The 6,430-nt window shown below is 34.6% G+C and overlaps 1 long non-coding RNA gene across 1 annotated transcript; it reads left to right on the top strand.

Annotated features, from left to right (window-relative positions):
* The first annotated feature begins 1,670 nt into the window (after positions 1–1,670).
* LOC130932953 (uncharacterized) lies at positions 1,671–6,228 on the top strand. The gene is made up of 3 exons (XR_009067567.1): positions 1,671–2,445; positions 2,568–2,762; positions 6,018–6,228. It is a non-coding gene; the product is annotated as an uncharacterized LOC130932953 (long non-coding RNA).
* Positions 6,229–6,430: the final 202 nt, after the last annotated feature.

Here is a 6,430-nt window from a genome sequence, read left to right as displayed (position 1 = left end):
CCAAAACTGAGACTAAATTAAAAGCTCAATAAAAGTCCAGCTAAAGACAGTAAAGAAGTGCTTATTGGGAGGCAACCCAATGTTATTTATCTATGTTCATTACTTTTTCATTTCATGTCCCATTGTTAGTTTATGTTTTCTTTAGGTTGATGATCATGTGGAGTCATAAAAACAGCTGCAGAATTAAAGCAAAATCAAAAACAGCATTAAAAATAGAACACCCTGGAGGACAGGCTTACTGGCGTTTAAACGCCAGTGAGGATAGCAGAATGGGTGTTTAACGCCCATGCAGGCAGCATTCTAGGCATTAAACGCCAGAATGGGCAGCATTCTGGGCATTCAGAAAAACACCCAGTAAAGAAGGATTCCTGGCGTTTAACGCCAACCAGGGTATCCGGTTGGGCGTTTAACGCCCAAAGAGGCAGTCCAGTGGGCGTTAAACGCCAGAATGGATAGCATTCTGGGCGTTTAACGCCAGGATAACACAAGGGAGGTAATTTTGTTTCCAATTCGATTTTTTTTCAATTTTTCATGTTTTAATTCATAATTTTTTTGCATCAAACATATTTTAAATGTTCATCTTTCAATTTCTATTTTCAAAAATTAATAATCTTTCTAATTCTTTTTAATTCTTTTTTAATTCTTTTCAATTTCTTTCAAAACGTTTTCAAAACTTACAGATCTTTTCAAATTCTTTTCAACTCTTTTTAATTTTTCTTGTATACCGTAATAAGTTTTCAAAATTAATTGCATCATTCTTCTTCTACTCCCTTCTATCTTGTTTTGCTCGAGGACGAGCAAGGCTTTTAAGTTTGGTATGGAAAAGCTCAGTTTTTGCTTTCCATTAATGGCGCTTAAGGCTAGAAAAACCTCTAGGAAGAGGAGCAACAAAGGCAAGGAAGAGACATAAAGGAGCTCAAGAACTCCATTGGTTCTTCAAGAGGAAGAGGAAGCCACCATCACTAAGGTTGACTGTAACAACCATAGTTTTTGAAAATCAAATAATTAGTTGTTTGTGATTTATTTTATTTGTTGATAATTTTATTTTAAGAAAATTATTTTGCTAAAGGTAATTAAATGGAGTTTCATGATAATTGAAGTTTAAATTAATTATAATTTTTATATAAACTTTATTAGATATTTGGTATAATTGAAGTTATAATTTTGGTAATTGAAAAATAAGAAAGAATTGTATAATTTAATTTAAATAAATTCTATTTTGAATGAATTATGTTATTAATTTGAACTTCTAGAAATTATTTTATTAGAAATGATTAGATTGATATTTATAAATACTTTAAGTTTAAGTCAATTAATATTTATGTACAATTTTTATTATGATTAATTACTTTATAAATTGAAATTAAAGTTTCGGAGATAGAAAAGTAATAGAGATTTATATGATTTAATCTAGAAAATTGATATTTGAATTTAAGTTGTACTTTACAAAATATAATTAACTTGTTCATTTTATAATGTAAATTAGAAATAATTCATTTAACTTAGCAATATGTTGATAAATAATGTTTCAAAATATTTTTAATAGAGTACATTTGATTTTAAAATTATCCTATCCTCCAATTTTATCAAAATATTTATTCATATCTATCCATATTACTTTATAAAATCCCTAATTTCTAAATTCCCAAATCAAACTCAGAAACCCTAATTCCCAAATTGAGGAACCCTAACCCTAGCTTCCCTTTGCCTCAGTTGCACCCCACCCTTCTTCAGCGTAACACACTCACCCCTCATCTCAGCGCCGTTTCCCCCTTTCACTCACTTAGCTTCATCCCTCAACCCTAGCATTTTCTCCCAACGGTACAGAGAAGAGAGAAAGAAATGAGATTCGGAGAGTGAGAGAGAGCTCGTGTCCGAAAGTGAAGAGGAGATGTAGCTCGCGTTGCTGCCTCCATCACGACAAAACCGTCGCTCCTTGCTGCGCCGTCACCACCGTTCCATGGAGCTACCGCCGTCATCCACGCGTTGCTGAGGGAAGCCCGAGACAGAGATGAGGGAGATGTTGTTGCCACGCAGCCGTCGTCCCGTCGCCAATGCCGTTGTGGCGGAAAACCAGAGCCGAGGCAAGGTGCAGCGCCGAGAGGGAGAGAGAGGCCGCCGTCGCGTCCTATTCACCGTCGCCATCGATCTGTCTTGGAGCCACTGTGTCATGTGTCGCCGACGAAGAATAGAGAGAAAGACGCACGCAGAAGAGAAGCCCGCGACCAGCCTTGTCGTCATCAGCACCGCGGGTTGCCATCGCCATCCTCGCGAGCTGCCACCGCACCGCTGTTGTGGCACTCTGCTGCCGCCGCGTCTCACCAAGCCGCCGCTGGAGGAGGAAGGCTCGCCAGTTCTGCTTCTGCTTCTTGTTACTAAAATCTGATAAGAATGCCACTGCCCTGCTGGAGTTGCTGTTGAACCATTAGAACCACTACTATTTTGGTAAGCTTCACCTTATTTTTGATTCTTCCTTGTCGCCCAATTTGTCTCTATTGTGAAGCCTGTCGTTGAGATTGTTTGTATTAAACAAAATTGTCACTTTAAGTTACTCTACACCGCCGCAGCTGCCACCGAGGTCGTTGGTGCTTGTCAAGAGTGCTATTCTGGTTCTGAATTGATTAGTTCATGCCACTGCTGCTGCTGAGAAGTGATCAGAAATGCCGCTGCTGTTAGTTCAGTTCAAGGTTGTTGTTACCACTGCGAATTAAAAATAAAAGAAGGCTTTGTTGCGTTTGATTATCGAATTTCGGCTAGTCGAGGTAGGGGATTTAACGTTTTTAATTTAGAATGCCTACCAAGTTATTGGATAAGTGCAAATGGTTAACAATATTTAAGAATTTCTTAATTGACATGAATGACTTGAAATGCATTTGAAATTAGTTAATCGTTGTGATTCATTTGACAATACTGGTTAAATTGAAATTTGATGAGTTGACTGTTGAAAGGTTGTCGTATTGATATTTGATGAACTGAGTTGGATTTGTGTTTGGTTTGGGATTATTGTGGTGATGGTTTAAGTTGTGGCTATATTTTGATTATCGAGAATAAGTGTTTGTTGTTGATTTTGGTAATTTGACATGTTGGAATGGCTGTGTAATTGACTTGTGACTGGTTGGGATTGGTTTTGATGCTTGTTAATGTTGATTCGTGATTAGAGTTATGCTTGAGAACTGTTAAAAGATTGAAGTTTGATTACCGAATTATTCTCTTGAAATATGATTTCCAAACTAAAACAGTTACTTTGTTAACAAGTAAATGACTTTGAATTATGAAAGGCTGATTCTTTTGGGAATTACTAGTTGATTGTGGTTAATGTTGAAAGGATTTTATGATAAGTGAAAAGTAAATATGAAATGATAAGATGATTATTGAGCTTCTGTTGTGATAACTACTGATAAAAGTTGTTGTTAGGATTCAATTTTGAGAAGTTTGAATTAACGATAGAACTAGTTATGATGTTTCAAAGTTAAAGTGTAAAACTTGATTTTCTGCATTATGTTTAAAAGAAGCCGGAAACTTTGAAAAGCTATAACTATTTCTGTGATTATCGGAATTGTGTAAGACCAAGTCCGGATTGAGCTTGGGAATATAGGGAACTGGACTGCTGAATTTGAGGCTTTTTCACTAAGTTTATGATTTATGGTGAATTTTTGAGTCATGGATGTCAAATCTGGTTTTTCTGCTGAGCATTTAACACAGCAGCAACTTGATTTCTTTAATGGAAATTCTGCATTTTGAATTTTGAGATGGAACCAATTTTAAACGAAACTTTGGTCCTAATACTTTAATGTCATAAAAATTTAGAATTGTTAGAGTTGTGGTTTTAAAGATTTAGATTTTCAAAGAAAGATGTATTATGCAGAAAAAGCCAGATTCTGTTTTCTTAAATTAGTAACTTTGGGAGGTTATAACTTTTGATTCTGGATAGATATTGAGATGCAACCAATTGGAGGTGAAAATTAAGTATGTTTAGTATATGTGATTTAAATTTTAGGATTTTCCATGTTTTAATAAGTGAGTTATGGGACTTGGAAGAGGTTGTGTTCAATGATTTGTAAAACAGAATTCTGCAGAAAATTACCTAACTTCCAAGCTATGTAACTCCTTCATTAAAAATGGTATGACCCTGGAACCAATTGAGAAAGAAATTTGGATGAGTTATGTTTAACCACATTAATTTTGAAGGTAGTTGGATTTAATTTGGATTTTATATGAAATTTCAAATGTTGTATGGTGCTGCTGTCTGCTGGTTTTAAAACACTGCAGAACAGTCCCGATTTTGCTTATATTCCCGGAGCTATAGTCAGCGAAAAATTATGATTTTTGATTTAATAGAAAGCTTAATCCGAGACGGTCGCATGGATATAAAATTTGCGCAATTCCAAATTCATTTGGTATTTTAAAAACAAAATGGAAATCAGGTTGCCAAGTTGTGTTAGTAATTATTTTTGATATTGTATTTTAAGAAATAGATTTTCTATACTATTATCAAATGTTGTTGAGAATATATATTATTGTGGCAACTGCTGAAAAAAAGGGCTGTGATTTGTTGAGAAAGAGGGAACCCGTAAGGGTGGCTAAACCCGAGTTTTAGGGGAGGTGCTGCCGGAATTTTGTAAAATCTGAGGTTTTACTTGAAAAAGTTATTTTAGAAGGTTTGAATTTGAAAAGTTATGTTATTTAAGTTTTATCTATTGATTAAAGTATTATGTATGGGCTGAATTTATTATGAAAACAATTTTATTTAGGTAAGAAAAGAATTATACTATTTTGAATTTGAATTATTAAGAAAAAGTTTATGTTCAAGTTTGTATTATTTATAAAAGAAGTTATGTTGAGCTTTATTCAATATGAAGAGAGTTATGCTTGGGGTTTGAGATAAAGGATTACTTTTTAGAAGTTTAATGATTATATAATATTTGAACTTGAATGATAAAGAGAGAGATATTATGTAAGGATATGTAACTAGAAATGAATAATGAGAATGATCACTTGTGATGATAATTACACTGATTCTTTTGAGGAAAGATATTCAGTTTATGAGATTGTTGGCAAGGGCGTGGGTCTTGTCCCGCTTGCGTATTTGCAATTATGAAAGAAAAAGGAAAGAGTAATATACTTATTGTATGATTATCTGTTGCTTGAAGCAACCCAAGAGATATTTATTTATTTGTTTGTTGCTTGAAGCAACCCAAGAGATGTTTGTTTGTTGCTTGAGGCAACCCAAGAGATATTGTTTGCTTATTTGTTGCTTAACGCAACCCAAGAGATATTATATATATATGTTGCGTAATGCAACCCAAGAGATATTATATGTATATATATGTTGCTTAATGCAACCCAAGAGATGTTTGTTTATTTATTTGTTGCCCTGAGGCAACCCAAGAGTAATTTTTCGTTCCCAAGAGTATATTTCCTGCGAGTAGAAAGCAGAGGCTGTCTCAATAGAGCTGCTAATAATTATATGCGCATTTATTTGAACGGAAAATCGTATCCGGGAAATCGTGAACTCGTGACCGGATAAATGTCGGGAATGCAGGTGCTAACCGACACATGAGCTCATGGCCTGTACTAGGGCTAGACATGCATCATCCTTGTGTGTGCATTTGCATTTGATTGGGTTTGCTCGTTGTACTTCTCTGTGTTTGTGCTGTCTGCCTTGCTGTGATTTGTTTGTGTGTTGAATTGAATCTCTTGTTAGTGCTATTAGTTGATGAATGTATGATGATGATTGAGAATTGACGTTGTGACTGAAAATTAACTATGTGGTTGAAAAATGTTTAAAATGACCAGTTTTATATTTTGGAATTTGTTTTGAGCTTAGATTTTTGAAAGAGCTAAATAATTAGTAAAGTAAAACCAAAAGAATTGTATTTTATAAAAAGAGTTTGACAGAAATATAGTTTCCTTAGGTATATTAATTATTTGCATTCTATTTCATTACTTTTACGGCATTCCCATTCCCTACTGAGAACGTGTGGTTTGTTCTCACCCCAAATTTTCCACCCTTTCAGTGACACAGGTTTGAAGACGCAACCTGAAGCTGCGAACGATTAGTAGGCTTTCTTTATGGTTTTAATTGCTTTCATAGAGTCCCCTCGCCGATTGTCCCTTGAGATTTTATTTCATATAGAGGGGTAGGTTTGGTATATTGTATATGAGTTTTATTTGGTTTCTTTTGTATAAGAATTATTATCAATAATATTTATGTGATTACTATTGTTTGTTGGAAACCTTTGATACATGTCTTTGATGAACAAAAACAAAATTTTCTGGTATTTTTACTAAAATTGAATCGCGATATCGAACTAGAGGCTCAATAGTAAATAGTTAATAAAGGAAAGCAGGTTGGTAACGCCTTACTTTTGGTACGATCATGACGTTCTAGAAGTTGGGTCGTTACATTGACCCGTTCTTTAATCTCCTT

The sequence above is a fragment of the Arachis stenosperma genome, chromosome 6, assembly GCF_014773155.1.
Source record: "Arachis stenosperma cultivar V10309 chromosome 6, arast.V10309.gnm1.PFL2, whole genome shotgun sequence".
In the NCBI taxonomy this organism is placed as follows: Eukaryota; Viridiplantae; Streptophyta; class Magnoliopsida; order Fabales; family Fabaceae; genus Arachis; species Arachis stenosperma.
Note: the sequence above shows the minus strand (reverse complement) of the source record. Positions and strands in the feature narration are given on the sequence as shown.